The sequence below is a fragment of the Geotrypetes seraphini genome, chromosome 1 (genome assembly GCF_902459505.1).
Source record: "Geotrypetes seraphini chromosome 1, aGeoSer1.1, whole genome shotgun sequence".
In the NCBI taxonomy this organism is placed as follows: Eukaryota; Metazoa; Chordata; class Amphibia; order Gymnophiona; family Dermophiidae; genus Geotrypetes; species Geotrypetes seraphini.
The window spans coordinates 489615872-489637319 of NC_047084.1; the positions used below are offsets into that span (position 1 = coordinate 489615872).

Consider the following 21448-nt stretch of genomic DNA (forward strand, 5'->3'; position numbering starts at 1 on the left):
GTATATTATTTGCATAATATTATTTTTACAATTTTCATACTATACAATTGGGATACAGTTAATTTGCCATGTAATATGTATAAGTAAGCTTTTTTTTTAGTTCAGTTTTTCTATGTACACCATTTAGGATATATTTTAAATGTTGATTCCTTTCGTTTATTGTTTCATAAATATATTTGTTATATATGCTTGTTTAGACTCCTGAGGCAGGCCCATTTGGGGCCAAAACACGATCGTGTCGAGTCTTGGCACATAATAAAAGATATTGAGCACCAGAGTCTACTTTGCTGTTAATTTCTACTCTACAATACATATGGTGCAGCAAGATAGAAGGGAGAGAGTTTGGTCCAAGCATATCTGCGCCCTATCAGTGGAGGTGTGCTACAGACCTGGCATCATTGGGCCTTTTTGGAGGTTGATGTTAGGTGGGAACCGACAGGCTGAGCCCGCCTGGAACTGTCATTATTTCTGCCGTGATCCGTAATACAATCTATTAGAAACATAGAAAATGACGGCAATTAAAGACCATATGGCCCAACCTGTCGACCCATTCATATCATCTGCTATCTCCTGCTCCCCCTAAGAGATCCTATGTGCCTGTCCTATGCTTTCTTGAATTCAGACATAGTCCTCATCTCCACTGGGAGTTTGTTCCACAAATCGACTACTCTTTCCATAAAACTATTTCCATAGGTTACTTTTGAATCCATCCCCCTTCAACTTCATCTATGCCCTCTCATTTCAGAGCTTCCTCTCAGTTGCAAGAGATCCGCCTCCTTATGCCATGGAGATATTGAAATGTCTCATAGACAGATTATGAGCACGCCAGTATAGATAGGGAAAATACTTAAGTATTTGTTTAGATTGTGAATTGCTTAGATGGCTCTTAGATGTACAAATAAATTATCCAATTTATTTGTATATCAAATACAAATAAATTGGATAATGGCTATTTTTCTGTGAGCATGGAGCATATAGCTCTTACCCCTTTATTGAAAGGCACTAACTCAAATCCAACACTATCGTCAAATTACCCTCCAATTGCTAATATTCCATTATTAACAAAGAAGATCGAGACTATTATTTAGTGCGCCCCGTCTCAAGAAAGTTTGAGAGATACTGCCCTAAATAGTCCAATGTATAAACCTCTCATACCCATCCAACGCACACCCAACATCCCAAAACTCACATAGACAGAAATCCCTTCTTATACTCTCTCACTACACCTATTACCAATACAAATACAGGAATACACTTCTTTTAATCTCATTCACATACATATACTGTATACCACCAACCACCTATGTGTACACTCATCCATACACATACAGCCATATTCACCCCTATACATACCACCCATACCCCCTACATGCACTATTACTGTCCATTTACTACTCGAAAGGGTCCAGAGAAGAGCGACTAAAATGGTTAAGGGGCTGGAGGAGTTGCCGTACAGCAAAAAATTAGAGAAACTGGGCCTCTTCTCCCTTGAAAAGAGGAGACTGAGAGGGGACATGATCGAAACATTCAAGATACTGAAGGGAATAGACTTAGTAGATAAAGACAGGTTGTTCACCCTCTCTAAGGTAGGGAAAAAGAGAGAACACTCTCTAAAGTTAAAAGGGGATTGATTACGTACGAACGTAAGGAAGTTCTTCTTCACTCAGAGAGTGGTAGAAAACTGGAATGCTCTTCCAGAGTCTGTCATGGGGGAAAACACCCTCCAGGGATTGAAGACAAAGTTAGACAAGTTCCTGCTGAACCGGAACGTACGCAGGTAGGGCTAGTTTCAGTTAGGGCACTGGTCTTTGACCAGAGGGCCACCGCGGGAGCGGACTGCTGGGCACGATGGACCACTGGTCTGACTCAGCAGCGGCAATTCTTATGGTCATTCTTCTAAAATACAGCCTCATGAAAAAACCATACCCACCTTCTACAAATCTATGTGGAACAGGGGCATTCCTGAAGCCACAACTCAGCACACTTTCCCTACTTGTTGGGTATATTACATCAAAGCAAGCTAAGCATCCTCTTATAGGCTGACCTTTAGCTTAAGTGTTACATGCTTGAGAGCGATGAATTACAAGAAGCTGAATACGTTGAGACTGCATTTTATACATTTGCACCATTTTTATTTGCTTATGCTTCATTGTTTTGCTATCGCAATTATCTAGACAAGTAGACAAACATGACTATCTAGCCTTTGTTGTCAAACTGCATGTTTCATTTATTACACAAGGCATTTGATTATATGCCTGTAGTCAAAACAGTCATGCACTACTCTAATATCAAAGGCATATGTAGCATTTTAGCACTTACACACTTTTAGACATCTTGAACTCTTTCCAAGGGTTCTTAGAACATCAAAATGTTAAGTACTTCCTCCTTTTTTAGTTATACATGGTGCACTCAATACTCAGGCTGTCTCATTCTTCTGAATTGTTTCTCCTTTTTTTACTTCAGACTCTTTGATCCTTATAAAGATATGGATTTATTTCAGTCATAAATCCTTTAGGTGTTGTGGTTGTGAGGATGGGGTGATACATGGCTGTTTTAATCAAAGATTCCCATATACTGCCCTGAAAAGCCAAAACACAGTAACTGTTGAGAATGTAAATATGAGAAAAGTCCAAAAACCTGATATCTTTGAATAAAATCCCTTGATGTAATTCTTGACCAAAACTAATGCAGTGCTGTCATCTGGCTTAACATATCTCCCATTTATCAATACTGTGCTTTGGACTTTTGCTATAAGATTGAAGGTTTCATCCAAATGTTAAATGGCTTCCATATTTAAAAAAAAAAAAAAAATTACACAGTAACTACAGGACATCTGGTAAGTTAGCTTAGGGCTGCTTTTACAAAGCCGTGCTAGGGTCTTAACGTGTGGAATAGCGCGCGCTAAATTGCCACGTGTGGTAGACGCTACCGCCTCCTTCTGAGCAGGCAGCAGATTTTCGGCTAGCACGCGCTATAGCGCACACTAATCCGGTGCGTGTGGTAAAATCGCTAGTATGGCTTTGTAAAAGGAGCCCTTAGTTTTGACAAAAACTTTAGTTGCTATGTTCTGGCTTTTTGGGGCAGTATAGGGAATCTTTCAATTAAAACAGCCATATATCACTCACAATTGTACTGCTACTTATACTAAATATCTGTGCCATGCATAGGTTGTAGAAAATTTTCTAAGGAAATGAATACAAAGAACACCTCACACACGCTAAATGCTACCATAGAGCAACAAGTGATAAAAATGATAGTTTTTTTATTTGTAAATAACTTTATTTAATTTTCACCATGAGTAGCAAGACAAAACACAATAACCATTGCATCTGGTATCAGCATAACAAACCACAGAAACAATATAGTCTGTCCCCAACATAATTCCCTCCCTCTAATCCATTCCCTTCCCCTACCCAACCCTATCACCCTTTATCTCCGTTTTCACTAGACTGGTTCACGAATACAGAGTGAGATTGGCAAGTCTGAACCAAGTATAACGGCATTATCATAATGTCTCCAAATTATTTAATATAGCAGATCTAAGTCTCATCAGTAATGCATCTATAAAGGGCATCTTCCAAACTTCTCTGACTCACTGTTATCAAGAAATCATCCAATACTTAGACGCTCAAAGACAGCTATGTGGGAGTTCAGATTCCACCATTTCATTCGAAATTGGTAGCAGTGGTGTTCTTCATTATTTCCTTCATAGCTTACCGTTTATAAACTTTCAGTATAGTTATTGTTTTATAGCTTAGTGTTATGTTATTCCAACTTATATAGTTCTTTATATCAAGATAACTTATCTTATGTCGTTGTTGGTTCCCCGTCCCAATGCGTTTTACTTATCTTTATTAAGGTCAGGGGAACTATAAGACAAAACCAAAAGACATACCTTAATGGTTGCTAAGTGTGACGTCAGGGGAGGGGCCTATTTAACGCTCTGGGTAATTGCCGTGGTCATCTTTGACCGCCAGCGGCAGACAGAAATGGGAAAAGTTTAATCCTTGTTAAAGGTATGTTGAGAAGATTTTAAATGAATAAAGGTAAGGGATTTTAAGATTGATGATTAAGGTGTATGTCTTTTGGTTTTGTTTTATAGTTCCCCCGACCTTGATAAAGATAAGTGAAACGCGTCGGGACGGGGAACCAACAACGACATAAGATAAGTTATCTTGATATAAAGATCTATACTAAGCTATATAACAATAACTATACTGAAAGTTTATAAACGGTAAGCTATGAAGGGAATAATGAAGAACACCACTGCTACCAATTTCGAATGAAATGGTGGAATCTGAACTCCCACATAGCTGTCTTTGAGCATCTAAGTATTGGATGATTTCTATAAAGGGCGGTCATATCTTCAAAAACTTCCTCCATTTATGTCTGGCTCCCAACAAAACTGAGTGTTTTTCCATACACAGCAGTTCGTGCATATGATTTTTCCACAGAGTCAAAGTTGGAGCAGTGGTATACTGTATATTCATTCCTGCAATATACATCACTTAGCAATCAAAGCGGATTTACATTTAAAAAAGGCCTATTGCTTGGGTACCATCCTGGACCTCTGAGGTATCATTCAACAGACAAATGATATGACTGGGGGTCCAGTGCTCAAGACATGCAGATAAGACCACACCACCGTCCGAAAGCATTGTTTGCATTTACAGTCCCATATTTACGCTCTGTTTTACTAATGTGTGCTATGCGTTTTACGCTAAATACACACACACGCAAATCACTAACGCGTCCATAGACTAACATGCACGCGTTAGCGTTTAGCGTGTGGTTAGCATGTACTAAAACATATAGCACACCTTAGTAAAAGGAGCCCTTAGTGTTTATAGGCGCATCCCTTTCCACACATTTAAGGCAGGTCCCATCTGAGGGGGAGACCCATCTTCCTTGCTCTGGATGGGCATATATACATGCGTAACATGAATTTATAATGGAGTTCTTATAACAATACACTTTCTACCAGTCTGTTTACCTTATATAAACTCTCCAAGAATTTTTCAGTATTATAATATCCAAAGTCTTTGATCCACAAGGACACCACCCTCCATATAGTATGAAGTCCCTATGGCTCCAGCAGACTCCTATACAGTCTACCTACTAACCCTTGTGAAAGGACAATATTGGCCAACGATCATCAAAATCAGTTTCAAGTAAATCTTGCTTATTACATTTAAGAAGTGAAAGAACATAACTCCACTTTTACAAAACTGTAGCACTGTTTTTAGTGCCGGCTGCGGTGGTAACAGCTCCGATGCTCATAGGAATTCTATAAGCATTGAAGCTGTTACTACCACGGCTGTCGGAACATTTGCCATGTGGAAGCCACTATTGTGGGGGCTTAATTAGTAAATTGGCTTCAATTATGAGCTTTGACAAGCTCATAATTGGAAAAAAAAATTTAAAAATTAATTGGGTAATAGGCACCTATGTTCTTAGGCATGATTCTACAAAAGATAGATGCCTAACTCCAAAGTAGGTGTGTTTAGGGGCGGAGTAGGACTTAGGTGTGGCTAGGCATGATTCTTTGAAGGCCTTTAAGACCCTGGCCTACATTACAGGCACAATTCTGTAATAGGCGCCTAAGAGGTTCTTTTACTAAGGCGCGCTAACCGATTTACTGTGCGCTAAATGCTAACGTGTCCATAGAATATAATGGGCGCGTTAGCATTTAGCGTGCACTAATCGTTAGCGTGCGCTAAATCGATTAGCGCATGCTAAATCAGCTAGCGTGCCTTAGTAAAAGAGGGGGGTAAGTGTGATTGACAAGAGAAAGGCATCTATATTATATGCACCTATTTTTAAGATGTCATTTACAGAATTTCCTCCTTACGGTTTATGCGCTAACTATGCGCTAATCAGTTAGCCCAGACATGCCCCAGGGCTCAAAAATAAATTTTATTTTTAGTGCTTGGGTAGTGTGCACCAATCCCAAAATTATCATAGGATACCTGAGTGCACCCCACTTTTAGCATATGTTAGTATATACCACAGCTTAGTTCTGTAGATCAAATACCTTGCAGTGTCTTAAACAACAAACACAGCTGAGGCCATCCTTGGCTCTCTTCTTATTGTATCTGAATTAATAGTTGTTGTTTATGGCTTTGAACTGTTGCTTTATATACGCCCCCTCTGAATAAACTCATATAAACCGTTCTGAGCTCTCCTGGGAGAACAGTATAGAAAATTGAATAAATAAATAAAATCTAGTCTAATCTTTTTGGCCAAGTTCATATGCTGATACTAGTTTGTATGGTACCAGGTACTTTAAGCAGTGTAAACTGCTATGGTGTTCACCTTGAATACTGCAGTTGGTTCTGGTTACCATATCTCAAAAACGTTGTGGAGGAGCATTTTCAATATGATGCCTAAATCCAATTTTGGATGTATGGGAGAAAATGTCCAAAAATCCAATAGAGAAAATGGCCATTTTCAAAACAGAAAAACATCTAACTTTATGTTTCGAAAATGACCATTTATGATATGTTTTTGAGCTTAGTGCCTCTATCTTTTAGGACCATTTTCAGAGGGAAGAAAAGTCCAAAAGAAAAACGCACACAAACAAGCCATTAGGATGTAGGAGGGGCTAGTATTCTTAGTAGACTGGACACACAGACATCCCAACAAAACAGCGAGGCAACCTAGAGGGCAACGCAGCGAACTTCGCGTAAAAGGTCCCAGGTACACATCTCACCATGATTGCCTTATATTGTATGGCGAGCCCTCCAAAACCCAACCAAAACACGTTTCACCATAAGCGTACTAGGTAGACTGGGATATGAGCCTGGGTATCCATCTCTATAGTCCACTGCATCAACCACTAGGCTATTCCAGGAACCTGCTTACTGCTGTAAGAGGATTGTCCTTAACATCTGAAGCTGTCATAGAGGCTGGTATGTATTAGAAACATAGAAACATGATGGTAGATAAAGGCCAAATAGCCCATCCATTCTGCCCATCCGCAGTAACCATTATCTCTTCCTCTCTCTCTCTCTAAGAGTTCATACATGCCTAACCCAGGCTTTCTAGAATTTAGATACTTCTTTGGGTGGTGAGAGGAGGTCAGCGGCCACGGGGGGAGTAAGATCATATGGTCAGTTTAGGTCATCTGGTCAGTTTAGGCACCTTTTTGGCACTTACTCATTACTGAAACAGATGTAGCCTGGATGTTTTCTACAATGTTCCATTATTGCAGAAATAAGCCCACTCTAGTCCCACCCAAACCATGCCCCAGCATACTTCTTGAGATTTAGATGCTCAGCAGATGAACTGCATAGAAAAGCATCTAAAATATGGTTTCAAAAATAGTGATTTAGATGTTTTAGCAAAAAAAACATCCAAATGCTAAACAGAGAATGGTCAAGTTTCTGGAATCCTGTGGCGGCAACATGGATTCACTAGAGGTAGGTCTTGTCAGACAAATCTGATCAATTTCTTTGACTGGGTGACCAGAGAATTGAATAGAGGATGGGCGTTAGATGTGTTGTATTTAGATTTTAGCAAAGCCTTTGACAATGTTCCACACAGACGTCTAATAAATAAATTGAGTGCCAACGGGATGGGTCTCAAAGTGACGGGCTGGGTCAAGAACTGGTTGAGTGGAAGGTGACAGAGGGTAGTGATCAATGGAGATTGCTCTGAGGAAAGGGATGTTACCAGTGGTGTGCCTCAAGATTCTGTTCTTGGGCCTGTTCTTTTTAACATTTTTATAAACGATATTGCTGAAGGGTTGTCGGGTATGATTTGCCTCTTTGCGGATGATACGAAAATCTGTAATAAAGTAGACACGCCGGATGGTGTGAATAACATGAAGAAAGACCTGGTGAAAGCTTGAAGAATGGTCTGAAATTTGGCAGCTAAAATTTAATGCTAATAAATGCAAGGTCATGCATTGGGGCTGCAAAAATCCGAGGAAACAGTACAGATTAGGGAGTGAAGAGCTTATGTGCATGAGGGGGGATTTGGATTTGATTGTATGTGATGATCTTAAGGTGGCCAAACAGGTTGAAAAGGTGACGGCAAAAGCTAGAAGGATGCCAAGTTGCATAGGGAGAGGTATGGCTAGTAGGAAAAAGGAGGTATTGATGCCCCTGTATAAGACTTTGGTGAGACCTCATTTAGAATATTGTATACAATTCTAGAGGCCGCATCTTCAAAAAGATATAAAAAGGATAGAGTCAGTCCAGAGGAAGGCTACTAAAATGGTATGTGGTCTTTATCATAAGGCGTAAGGGGACAGACTTAAAGATCTCAATCTGTATACTTTGGATGAAAGGTGGGAGAAGGGAGATATGATAGAGACGTTTAAATACCTACCTAATGTAAATGCGCATGAGTCGAGTCTCTTTAATTTGAAAGGAAACTCTGCAATGAGAGGGCATAGGATGAAGTTAAGAGGTGATAGGCTCAGGAGTAATCTAAGGAAATATATTTTTTACAGAAGGGTGGTAGATGCATGGAACAGTCTCCCAGAAGAGGTGGTGGAGACAGAGACTGTGTCTGATTTCAAAAGGCCCTGGGATAGGCACGTGGGATCTCTCGAAGAGAGAAAAAGATAATGGTTACTGCGGATGGGCAGACTAGATGGGCCATTTGGCCTTTATCTGCCATCATGTTTCTATGCTACTTTATGCCTTTTTTTTTTTTTTCCATTTTTCTCTTTTGAAAATAAATCCCATAGCGGAATTAGAAAAGGTTCAAAGAAAAGTGACTAAAATGATGGGGATGGAACGCCTCTCATATAAGGAAAGGCTAAAGAGGTTAGGGCTCTTCAGCTTGGAAAAGAGATGACTGAGGGGAGATATGATTGAAGTCTATAAAATCCTGAGTGGTGTAGAAAAGGTAAAAGTGAATCAATTTTTTTGTTTACTTTTTCAAAAAGTGAAAGCTCAATGAAATTACATGGATATACTTTTAATACAAATAGGAGGAAATAAGATTCCTTAGAAAGAACTGGGAAAAAAGAACGGAAGAGAAACAGATTGATTTTGAAAATGTGTCTGCTCTTTTGGGGGGAAAAAAAAAAACCCTCTAACTGCAGATACTGAAAGAGATATTCTTTTGGTGTCTTTTGTTTTTGAGCAAGACATGAATATGATCTTAAAATTATATTTTAAGAATTCTCAAAAATTATTTGGGGATCAAAAAATGTGGATATACCCAGATGTTTCTCAGTCTACTCATGAGAGAAGAAAAGATTTTCTTTATGTCATGAGACAATTAAGTTTTGTGCTACGTTTCTTTTAGCGTACCGCTGTAAATGCCTGGTTAGGTATCTGGGAATCAAGTATACCTTTTTTTCTCCGAACCATTTGAAAGAGTTCCTAGATGTCAAGAACATCATTAAGGATTGATTAAGGGGGGGACTTTAAAATAGAATAGCAACTGTTTACACATTAAGTCCTTTCTTTAAAGATTATTACTTTAATTATCTCCGATATAAGTAATGACCACTCCCTTATATTGTGGTCTAAGAAAGGGGAAAAGATTTACCTATACGGAAAGTTTTGTTTTTCAATTTGTTTAAATTGTTTTGCTTCTCTGAAGCAAGATGTATTCTTGTGAAATTCATATGAAAATTTATAAATAAATAAAAATAAAAAACCAATACAAAATAGGAGGAAATATTTTTTCACTCAAAAATAGTTGAGCTCTGGAACTCATTGCCAAAGGATGTATGTAGGCTTAAAAATGGTTTGAACGTGTTCCTGGAGGAAAAGTTCATAGTCTGCTATTGAGATAAACAAAGGGAAAGCCACTGCTTGCCTCGAGATCAGTAGCACAGAATGTTGCTACTATTTAGGTTTCTGCCAGGTACTTATGACCTGGATTGTTTTACTTGTTTGATTATAATACTTTACTTTTAATTTTTGGCCTTCCTTTCTTTGTGATTTAAGATTGTAAGCCGCTATGACCTGTTGCATTAGCGGGATATCAAATGAATAATAAACATAAACACTATTTGAAGCAGGATACGGGGCTATTCTTATGTTCTTATGCTAATTTTATTGTTCAAATGATGTCTACCAAAAACTCAAATATATAAACCTTTCATAAATATTTCATACAAATGCCCTTTAGTAAAATTTATCCCCTCTTTTACAAAGGTGCGCTAAGCTTTTTAGCGCATGCTAAATATTAGCGCGTACTACATATGCGCTAAACGCTAACGCGTGCATGTTATCCTATGGACACGTTAGCAGTTAGCGCCCGTGTTGATTTAGCGTGTGCTAACTCTGCACTAATGCTTAGGGCGCCTTTGTAAAAGAGGGCCTTAGACCAGAAAAGAATGATATCATAGAGAATTCCGCCCCACCCAGCTGTTTATTTTGAATGTAAAGAGGAGGAATACAATGAACATTTATTTGGGACTATTATTTGATGTGTCTTTACAGAGCTGCGAATGAAGAAGCTCTTTGAAGATTTCCCTAAGATATGTTTTGAGCGGGATGGAGTGTTTTGAATATTCACTGAAGCGTGTATATATGTTTTGAATCGTTTGAGACATATGGGATTTAATTACACTGGAGAGCAAAAATTTATTTAGAAGGTATATGAAAATATGGCTATCTCTGCCAGGGAAATACAGAACAAGGCAGATGTGGAGTGCTAAGGTAGATTTTATGTATAATTTTTCTTTATACAACCTGAAAGGTTTGTTCCTCACTGTTGTTTTAGAATGATACTTTACAGCTATACTTTCAACCCATTTGATGTAATCAGAATTTCATTACTGGAGTGCAAAGCAATCAGCGCAGAGTGCAGGAAACCTACCTTTGTCTCAAGATATGTTCTAAAGCTTAAGCTTTATCTACTTTCTTTCTTAATTTTTAGTTTAGGTAACCTTAATCTGTCCAAAACCTGCTGTAGTGTCAATTGAATGATGGAGGGATTCGATAAATTTACAGATCTTGGAAACAGCAGACTTTAATGTGGTAAGCCAAGGATGAAACTGGGTTGAAATAAATGTCCAGATTCCGAGCTGAGGAAGATGCATTTATGTGAGAAGGCCCAATAGAGATGAAAAGGAGGAATGAGTAATTAGGAATAGGGCGTTTAGGTTCTTTTTTAAAATACAAATGAGTAGGTTGGTGAGTTTTGAAGGAATGGATCAATAACTGGCTTAAAAAAATGGGAGCATATTACTCCTTTCTATCAAAAATTGCACTGGCTGCCAGTGGAATCTAGAGTTATGTTTAAGTTTTCATGTACAGACGGAGGGTAAGTTTAAGTTGTTCGGGCAGGGGGTGCCAGTTTGAGTGGGGGGGGGCCTTTGCGAGTGGGGGGGAGCGATGCCGGTTATCGGGGGGGGGGGGGGGGGTGCTCGCAAATCGAGTCAACACTCGGCTTGCGAGACAAGTTTTGCGAGAATGATTTGCTCGTCTTGCAAAACACTCGCAAACCGGGTTACTCGCAAACCGAAGTTTGACTGTATTTGTTACAAAGTAGTTTTTGGTATGTCACCAGACTACTTGCTCCCTCATTTTTCTTTGAGTCACTTTAACAAGAATACACGAAGAGTACATCTGTTTACATACCCTTCCACAAAATTTTGTCACTACAAGAGGTTCCTCGAGAGAACGTTTCCATTTCAGGCCGCCAAACTGAATACATGGCTCGGCAAAATGATGTTAGAAGCTTCTTCTTATTTAGATTTTAGAAAATTGCTAAAGACACAACTATTCAACAGGCTGGTATCTTAACGTTCTTTGCTTTTTTTTTAACATATCTTTCCAATTTTATTCATTTTATTCACATGTTTATTTTATTTTGATGTACTTATTAGAATTGTATGTATTGCTTTTCTGTTGTTAGCCGCTTAGAACCTTCCCGGTATGGCGGCATATAAATAACTTATTATTATTATTATTATTAAAAGATGGCTCTACAAACCCACAGACAGTACAGATGAAGAAATGGCAGATCTCAATATGTATTAATTGAATTACCGACATGGTCCACATTTTGCTAACTAATGGGCTGCTTCAGGGGTGTGACTACAAATATAGCATACTTGTATAAATTAATCATAATCCAAATTAAAAATATGTAAGATGCAAAATTATTTTAAAAAACATACAAGGAGAATCATCACAGAAACACAAATACATATGGATATTGTGTGGCATGTCGAATCAATCAGAAACATATTGGGCAGTCAAAACCATAATCGATATCTATATGAAGATCCATACACAATGGATTTACAATTATTTTCATTAGTGAATGGTATCATTACTGCCAAAAAGCATTAACCAAGTCATGCATTATACCCAGTGTTTTATTAACTAGATTTCTATTACTACTTCATCAATACATACCAACATACTGGTCAAAAATACAACTGCGGACAAACCTCTCTCCACATAGAAAAGCACACAACAGTTGTACTACTACTATTAATTATTTCTAGAGTGCTACCAGACGTACACAACGCTGTACATAGTCACGAAGCAGACAGTCTCTGTTCGAATCAGCTCACAATCTAATCAAGACAGATAAACAGAATGCCAGAGTAGGAGTTGCACTTAGTGGGGGATGGTTAAACTGATGGCTAGGGTGATGAGAAGAGGGAGAGGGTTAAGTGTTGAAGGCAGTCTTGAAAAGATGGGCTTTCAATCTATTTTTGAACAAGGGAAGGGGTGTGATGCATAGCCTCAGGTAGTGTATTCCAGATATAAGTGGCAGCGCGGTGAAAGGAATGAAGAAAAGCAGTGTGATTAGGGTGGGAGAAGAGGTTGAAATCTGCAAGAAGCCCAGCACCACTCCCTCGACCAGTAGGGTGTGGTATATGGGAGAACTTGTAGCCTCTGCGGGAAAGTGCAGCAGCTGAAGCGGAATCCTTGGGGTGAATCCACGTCTCAGTTAGAGCAAGTAGGTGGAGGGATTGGGAGATAAAGAGGTCATGAATATAGGACAGTTTCTTGGAGGCAGAATTAACATTCCACAGGGCACATGAGAAAGGGAGAGAGGAGGAAGGCTGGGACAGTTATACATGTAGGGAGGCAGATGGTGTGGAGTGCCATGATTGGGATTGATATCCCCTGCGGTGAGCAGGAGAAGAAGTAGTAGAGTGCCTCAAAGCAAAGGGGAAGAATGAGGGCCATGATGAAGATGGGAAGTTCTCACAAAGGAAGGAGATGGATGAATGGAAGGGTGAAGATGTTTGATCTTAAGACTGGAGAATAAGGTAGGTGATAGGATGGCTGGTGTGGGGATAGGGAAGGTAGAACGATAGTGTGGGCTTGGGTGGAGTGGCGTGAAAGGGGATAGGGAGTAAGATTGGAGAGAGTGAGTATGAAAAACAGAAAGTGAATTGGAGCCATAAGGAGAGGAATAGAGAAAGAAAACAAACGTACAACGGAAATGTAGTAGAGGCCCTCAGGAGGCGCACAAAGGAGCACATACTCCTTGATCGTTCTCCTTCATCACCCACCAGTGCCTCGCACCGCTTTAAGGAGGCTTTGCTTAAGTAGGGAGCAGGGCTTGTGAGATCACCTGAATGATTAATTGGCAGTTAGTGGGCCCTTATCATCACCTATTTTGTAAGCACTAAGGGGTCACACCTGATTTAGTGGCACCAATTGATTATTCAGACACACCCACTCTCAGCCTCTGACACGCTCTCCTCTGTGGTAACAATGAAAATATTTTTAGTGCATAATTTGCACATTTTAACTCAGAATTTATCTCAAGATGCCCGAGTGCATCCCACGGTAAGCCCCTTTAACCTGGAGTGGGCATCCCCTACTGCTTCACAAAAGGACCCCTAAAATTTTCACACATTTTTTATCATGCTTGATTTACTGATGGACTGGTTTAAACAAAGGTGCTATGATTGGCAATACAGTACAGAATCCAATTGATGGTTGCCAGTTTTGTGTGTTTTACTACAGTTCTAAGGATCACTTTCCTCTTTTCATAATTATGGTGGAAATATTTTTTTCTACGTTAGGATGAATGTTGTCACGTTAAGACATACAGGCTGTGTTGGCATTTAGCTTTGACAATGGGACTAGCTGTTCTACTGTTCAAAAAAATACTAAAGAGCTTTTTAATACACAGGAGACATGATGTCAATTTAAACAACTCAGATGAACTACAGAACCTTCAGCAGCACAGCGATCCCTAACACAATGCTGTGGTATAGATTCCAATGACAACAGCTCACTTGAGCCGCCAACACCACTTCGTGCAGCACCATATTTTTTTTTCCCCCGTAGGGCTTCCTATCTTTTAATTCTGCTTAGCTTTAGAAAATCTTTTTATAACCATTGACATTTATGCAGCGTCCTAACCTAATTACCCACAAGTACAATGAATCCCTGAAGCAGAGAGGGGGATCAGAGCCCAAAATAGCATGTCTGCATGCCAGTCTGAATGAGCTCTTCTTCCTTCTGAAATCTTATTGCTGCTAAAAGGCTACATATGATGAACTAAAAGTGGCCAAACGGGTTAAAAAGGCAACTGAGAAAGCTAGAAGGATGCTAGGGTGCACAGAGAGAGATACATGGCCTGTAGGAAAAAGGAGGTATTGATGCCCCTGTATAAGACTCTGGTGAGACCTCATTTAGAATACACTTCTCCCTCCGGATTCACGGGGGATAGAGGCAGAGCCAGATCGCGAATGGCGAAAAACTGTGAATATCCGGCTCTGACCCACTCCCGCTTCCCTCCCGCCTTCCCGGCCTTACCTGGCGGTCTAGCGGGCTTTTGGGGCAGGAGCGATCTTCCTACGCTCCTGCCACGTGCAGATCGCCATTAGGAAATGGCTGCTGTGAGTTCCCGTAGTCTCTCGAGACTACGACGGGAACTCCCTACAGCTATTTCCTAATGGCGATCTGCACGGGGCAGGAGCATAAGAAGATCGCTCCTGTCCCGAAAGCCCGCTAGACCACCGGGTAAGGCCGGGATGCTGGGGGGAAGACTTAACGATGTTTTTTTTTTTTCTTCTTTTTTCCCCCTCCCCCAAAAATCGCGAATATGTGAAATTGCGATTACCGAAACCGCGAATGGGGAGGGGGGAAGTGTATTGTGCACAATTCTGGAGGCTGCACCTTCAAAAAGATATAAAAAGGATGGAATCGGTCCAGAGGAAGACTACTAAAATGGTGTGTGGTCTTCATCATAATGTGTATAGGAACAGACTTCAAGATTTCAATATGTATACTTTGGAGGAAAGGCGGGAGAGGGGAGATATGCGTAAATGCGCGTGAGTTGAGTCTCTTTCATTTGAAAGGATGCTCTGGAATGAGAGGGCATAGGATGAAGTTAAGAGGTGACAGACTACTTTTTTTTCCAGAAAGATTAGTAGATGTGTGGAACAGTCTCCCAATAGAGGTGGTAGAGACAGACTATGGGCTCCTTTTACTAAGCTGTGGTAGCGTTTTTAGCGCGCGCTGCAGATTAGCGCACGCTAACTCCCGCGCTACACGGAAAAACTAATGCCAGCTCAATGGAGGTGTTAGCTTCTAGCATGCGCTAAAACCGCTAGCGCATCTTAGTAAAAGGAGCCCTATGTATGAATTCAAGGAAGTGTGGGAGAGGAGGGATAATGGATGTTTTAGGTGGGCAGACAGGATGGGCCATTTGGCCTTTATCTGCCGTTTCATTGTTTCTATATTTCAGTAACATGCAAGCAGTTCATGAGCAGCAATACAACACTAAAAATTCTTCATTGCTTCTCTCTATCCACCTAGGGCAGGAGTGATTTTCCCAGCACAATCTTACTTACCATTGGCATACAACAGTGATTCCCAAATTTGTTACTATGATGAAACCCCTAAAATATTTTTTTCATACACCAAGGAAACCTCAATTTATATAAACATACATAGATTTATAGAAAAGATTATATAATCTAATATCTTGAGGAACCCTAAGATTCCCAGGAACCAAGTTTGTGACTCACTAGAGGTATTAATGGAATGTGTAATGATTTTATAGTCATAAAACACTGAACCTTTGTTTGTTGTTTGGATAAGTTCCTAGAAGATAAGGGAATTGAGGGGTACAGATAGGAGCAGAGGTAGGATATAGGAATAGTCAGGGACAGGTGATAGACCTGATGGGCCGCCGCGGGAGCGGACCGCTGGGCGGGATGGACCTCTGGTCTGACCCAGCGGAGGCAACTTCTTATGTTCTTATAAGGGGCTGAACGAAAACTGATGCTCAGCCCTTTGCATTCATTTTTGCCTCACAATATACCAGTTGTTTGATTAAAATAACTACTACTATTTATTATTTATATAGTGCTACCAGAAACACGCAGCGCTGTACATTAAACATGCAAGAGACGGTCCCTGCTCTAAAGAGCTTACAATCGAGTTATAAAATGTCGTTCCATTGCTTAATTTATCGGCAATTCATTTTAATCTGACAGACACAACCAATGATATCCAGGCACCCAATCTTTTCTGGGTGCTGCATTTATTGCTTCTTGTCAGTACTGAAAGGGTTTATTCTGTTTCTTGTTCTCCCCTCGCCAATCTGTCACATGTATTAGCACTCAGTAGCGGTGACAGCTACAGAAGAGCTGTGTCAGTGCTGGTATCCAATCTCCTGCCGGTCAAAAGGGCAGTGATGCAAAGTTACTATGAGCTCTCCCCTTGGTGTCATTTCACATAGTTACTTGTAATCTGATTTTTTTTTCTAAGTAAAAGAATGCAGTAGGGAATTACTTTTTGGAAATTGAATCAGATTATTTTTAGAGGAAATAACAATGGAGATTAGCAGCTTTCTAGATGCAGTTCCACATTGTCTCTGCAAGTCTGCAAGCTCTAAAAACGGAAAAGGGATCTTACAAGGATTTTTTTAAAATTCATTTTATGACTCAGTTCTGCTCATATTGTGGCATGAAAATCTAATCCTGTTAGATAGAAAAGTGATATAAAAAAATAAGCCATTCTAGATTTTGAAGGATAATTATAGCTTTTTAAAAATATATTAAAAACTTGAGTCATTTTAATTCTTAAGAATGATAGTGACAATATTAGAGGGGCCCAGGAGCAAATGGTTTGGTGTGGAGTATCCTTGAATCAGAACATTTAGGGAGTCCCAAAAGACAGGTTTCAAAAATGGTGAAAGAAAGCCAAGCGTGCTTCAGAGGGAAGCAGAGTACAGATGTCAAGTTATCCTGTCATCTTCTCAGCAGCCTGTAGATACAAGGGAAAACCACAAATTTGAAGAGTGTATACAAATGCTAGAAGTCTAAAAAATAAAGTAGGAGATTTAGAATATATAGCACTGAATGATGAGGTACATATAATTGGCATCTCAGAGACCTGGTGGAAGGATGGCAATCAATGGGACACTGTGTTACCTGGGTACAAATTATGTATCAGTTTTAGCACTATATATAGAATTAGGCTGTTAGTGAATAGTCACCATGATTCTTGGCATGTATTACAATCCAAGGCATTGTTTTCCCCATCATTTTATTTTTTTCCCCAATTAATTTTTCTTCTATTTTTTAAAGGCACAGAGATAGGCTTGATTTCTGTACTGAGAGGAATTTACAATGTTTTTCAACAGCAGCAGTTTGACAATGCTGAATATTCTCTATAGGTTGCTTTGAAGTTAGTGAAGTTGGTGTTTTTCTTTTTAATTCCTGCCCTTGCTAAGTGAATGTCATGAACACGCTTATTTCACTTCCATTGTTCAAGTCCTGGTGCTGCTGTTATTGGGTGATTCTGCCCATGCACTGAGGGGGCATATGTTCATAAAATTATCAAGTTATGATCATCTTATAAAGTCTCATAAAAGGCACATACATACAAAATTTTCCAAGATTCACAGGGTTTCTAAGCCACATTTTTCTAAAAATAAGGTGCAATTATTTTTATTTGGTGAAAATGACAAATAACTTTCTGCTGGGAAATTTTTCTCAGTCATGAATTTGGGTGAATGGAGCCCTAAGGGTATAATTCAATATGGATTTATTCCATTAGAGAAATATTAGACCAAAGTCAGAAAGAATCTTAAAACTCTAGAAATCCTGGAAATATTAAAAGCATTAATATTTAAGATTTATGTAGCAGCTCTGTATTTTGCAATTAAGATACTTTAAGAAATTTAAAAAAACCCAAATCAAATAAAACAACTTGTATAGAAAACTTAATCCAGTATACAGACCAAAAAATAATAAAAATATTATAGGGGCAGTTCTCTGTTCTGTAACAATATCTGGATGCCCAGATTCCATTACAGAACACTTGCTGACAGGTTTATTCATTTGTATCCCACTTTGTACAAAACGGGTCACAACAAATATATACACAGTAGTAAGAACAACAATGCATACACAATAGACTAATCACAAGTAATAAGAAAACTGTCACAAACACTCCTCAGAGTGGAGCTCAACTGTGACAAACCTTGTGCTCTGGCGTGCCCCCTACAACCAGGGGTATCTTCAGGACTTTTCATTGGCCCTAGGAAAATGCCTAGGCCTGAGAGAAAACAAAGTAAGTCACCACACCTCAGACAGAGTTCTTCAAGAAAGAATAATGGCTTTATTCTAACCTTAGTGGTCCAAAAAGGTGTAACACAAAAGCACATATCTGCAGCATTTCACAAATTCCATCTTCAAAGCAAAATAAAGATACAAAAGAAAAACCAAAATACAGATTCTCTTGCTTGAGTTCTTACACTCTGCCTCATCAATGAATTTATATTGGTATTCAAAACAAAACCTAAACTTCCTCCTAGCAGTATTTGTCTCCGGGTTATGAAAGATAGATTTCCAGCAGTCATATAAAGTTCAGATAACTCTTATAGCAGAAAAGGTTATTTCCTCTGTTAGACAGCAAACAACAGCACAGCTTTGCAGAAAGCTCACTTTCACTGCAGCTACCTCTTGGAAGGCAGCACAGCTGTGGGAGATAATGTGATTATGCTACCAGCAAACGGAAGCCACAGTAAGGTTTCAAAACTAAAAAAAACCCATTCATTCAGCTCCCAGGTTCTTTAGGCCCAAACTTTATTTTAAGAAAGCCAGTTATCAACATTCAGGTAAGTATACTTCTTAAACCACAAATAATGGTTAGCTCAAAGACAGGCAGTAAATTCCTAAGGCATTTCTTGCTCAGAAAGAAAGAGAAAAAAACCCCCCACCAGCTGCTTCCCAGCTACTCACTACCTTTCAGTTTGTGTCCATGAGTTCTGCCTGGCTTTCTAGCATAGGGCCAACATCTTGCACTTCCATTCCTTCCACACCTTCAGGGATCTGGAAGTCTGAGGTGGGGAGGCTTTCTTCCACCTCCTGCATTGGCCAATCTGGAACCTCTGTCCTTCCTTCCTGGCTCCAAAGCTCTTGCTTTGGGCTGCTGGAGTAACTCACCCTCGTCACTCTCTCCTCCCCCTGCTGTTTGCTTCAGCCTGTTTTTAATCAGTCCACAGCCAATCCCCTTTAGCCTGTAGAGGGGGATGGGCTTTGGTGCTACTGCAGACTTTTCCTGTTTGTACTGCCTGAGTTTCCTAGGCTCACCTAGTTTATCTTTGGCTGCCCTTGCTGACTTATGAACAGCCTGCTGTTGCTGCCAGTCTGCCTGCCCCTGATCCAGATCACCACTGCTCTGGTCATATGGGCAAGGGAGGTCAGCTTCCAGTTGGTCACCAGAATTAACCTGGTCAGCTCTTCTGCACCGGATCCTATTAGGGGCAAAACTAGTGCTGGTGCTAGGTTTGTCACAAAACATATAAGCGACCAGCGCTCAAATATGCCATGGAGCACTCAGTTCTCATATTTTATCTTATACAATAAATACCTCTGTGCAAAACCTATAGTATTCTTCAAGCTTCCTGCTAAGTGGCTCAGCCCATGAAAATGTTACTGCTACTATTACTCCCTTGCACTTAGCTCTTTGCCACTTACTTGTTTAGGAGCCAACTTTTGAAAATGATTGGGTGTGCTGAACTTATAACTCACAACAGTGGCATCGTAAAGGGGGGGGGCCTCTTCTTCTGATGTCACTTCCTCTCTGTATAGTGAGCCATCCAAAACCTATTGTACCTATATAAAGATGACATTTGCAGTCATAAGGGCTATTGTTGTGGTGTACTGGTAGGTGCAGTAAGTTATGTGTGGGTTTTGGAGGGCTCACCATACAATAGAAGCAGATTATAGTGACGAATACCTTGGACTTTTTATGTGACATTCACTACAGTACCTCTTAGAGTTCCCCTCTGCTGTGCTCAGATGTCTATTAACAGTTTGCTAAGAATGCTGGTTGCTTGAATGTCCGAAAAGCTTGCTTCAGTGTGTTTTTCAAGTGGACGTCTTTATATTTGAGAATGGCTAAAAAAAAAGTTAGATGTACTAAGGGCCAAAACGTCTACATAAGTCATTAAAAAAAGAAGAGAGACGTCTTGCAGCTTTGAAAATGAACATTTTCTTTACTGGATTTCTGGACATCTTTCTCAAAACGTCCAAACTCAGACTTAGACGTCCTATTGAAAATAACCCTTCTATGTATCTGTGATGCAATATATGATATTCCTTTATGTGAACAGTGAGGCCCTCTTTTACAAAGCCGCGCAGCAAATGCTCCATCTTAATCAATTCCTTTCAGCATTGGAGCATTTACTGCACCAGACTGTGCTGCTGGCTTTAGTAGGAAAAGGGGTTAATGTGCATTTATATTTTAATATACTTAAATATATAATATTTAATATAAAGCTTGCTTTTTGTGCATAGTGATTAATGAAATGTGTTTGATGTGTGCTTGTGATAATGATATAGAAAAATCTCACCAATGAAAGAAATGAGTAAAATGAATATGCCCATACAATCTTAAGATAAATACCTTCCCCCAAATAAGTGAATAGAAGAACAGAAAAATGAAAATGAGTCATCAACAAGTAGGGTCCATAAGATGTAATTGTCAAAATATTTAGCACAGTTTATACACACACCACTTCACTTTTGCATGTGTTTCTTTACATTTTCATCACTGTGCAGATGAGGAAACTTTACATTTAACATTATATTTTGCATCACAAACACATCACTTCTATATGTCTTTTTTATATTGCCTCTTTAAATTTCATCTTGCAGTTTTGGCATTATTGTCACCGTGGGAACTCATGAGGTTGCTGCAGAAACTCGCGGTAGCCATTTTTCATTGGTGGCTCTATATAGGGCAGGAGCGTAGGAGGCGGTAGGAGGGAGGTGGGATGGTGCAGAGCCAGCTGGGACAGGAGACAAGAAGGCCTAATGCAGCAAAAATGGCCTATTATAGGACATACTAAAGTGTTCTGTGTTAGCTTTGCCATGTGCATATTAACCACGTGGTGATATATTACCATGTGCTAACTGGTTAGCGCATGCATAATGCAGGAGCCCTCACAGCCTACAAAATAGGAGGCAGTAAGTACTGCCATGGTAATTTAAAAAAAAAAAAATGGCCATGAACTAATGTCAATATTAAAG

At 39.7% G+C, this 21448-nt stretch overlaps 1 protein-coding gene across 4 annotated transcripts in view; it reads right to left on the reverse strand.

Moving 5' to 3' along the window:
• Positions 1 to 19359, reverse strand: part of TMEM215 (transmembrane protein 215) — an 86275-nt gene extending 66916 nt beyond the window's left edge. For 2 of the 4 annotated variants that reach the window (XM_033926601.1, XM_033926595.1), the window contains exon 1: positions 19157 to 19359. The gene's annotated coding sequence lies outside the window, so the exon portion shown is untranslated. Of the gene's footprint in view, positions 1 to 18392; positions 18431 to 19153 lie in introns of those variants that run through there. The other 2 variants (XM_033926608.1, XM_033926616.1) reach the window with 2 other exon arrangements.
• Positions 19360 to 21448: the final 2089 nt, after the last annotated feature.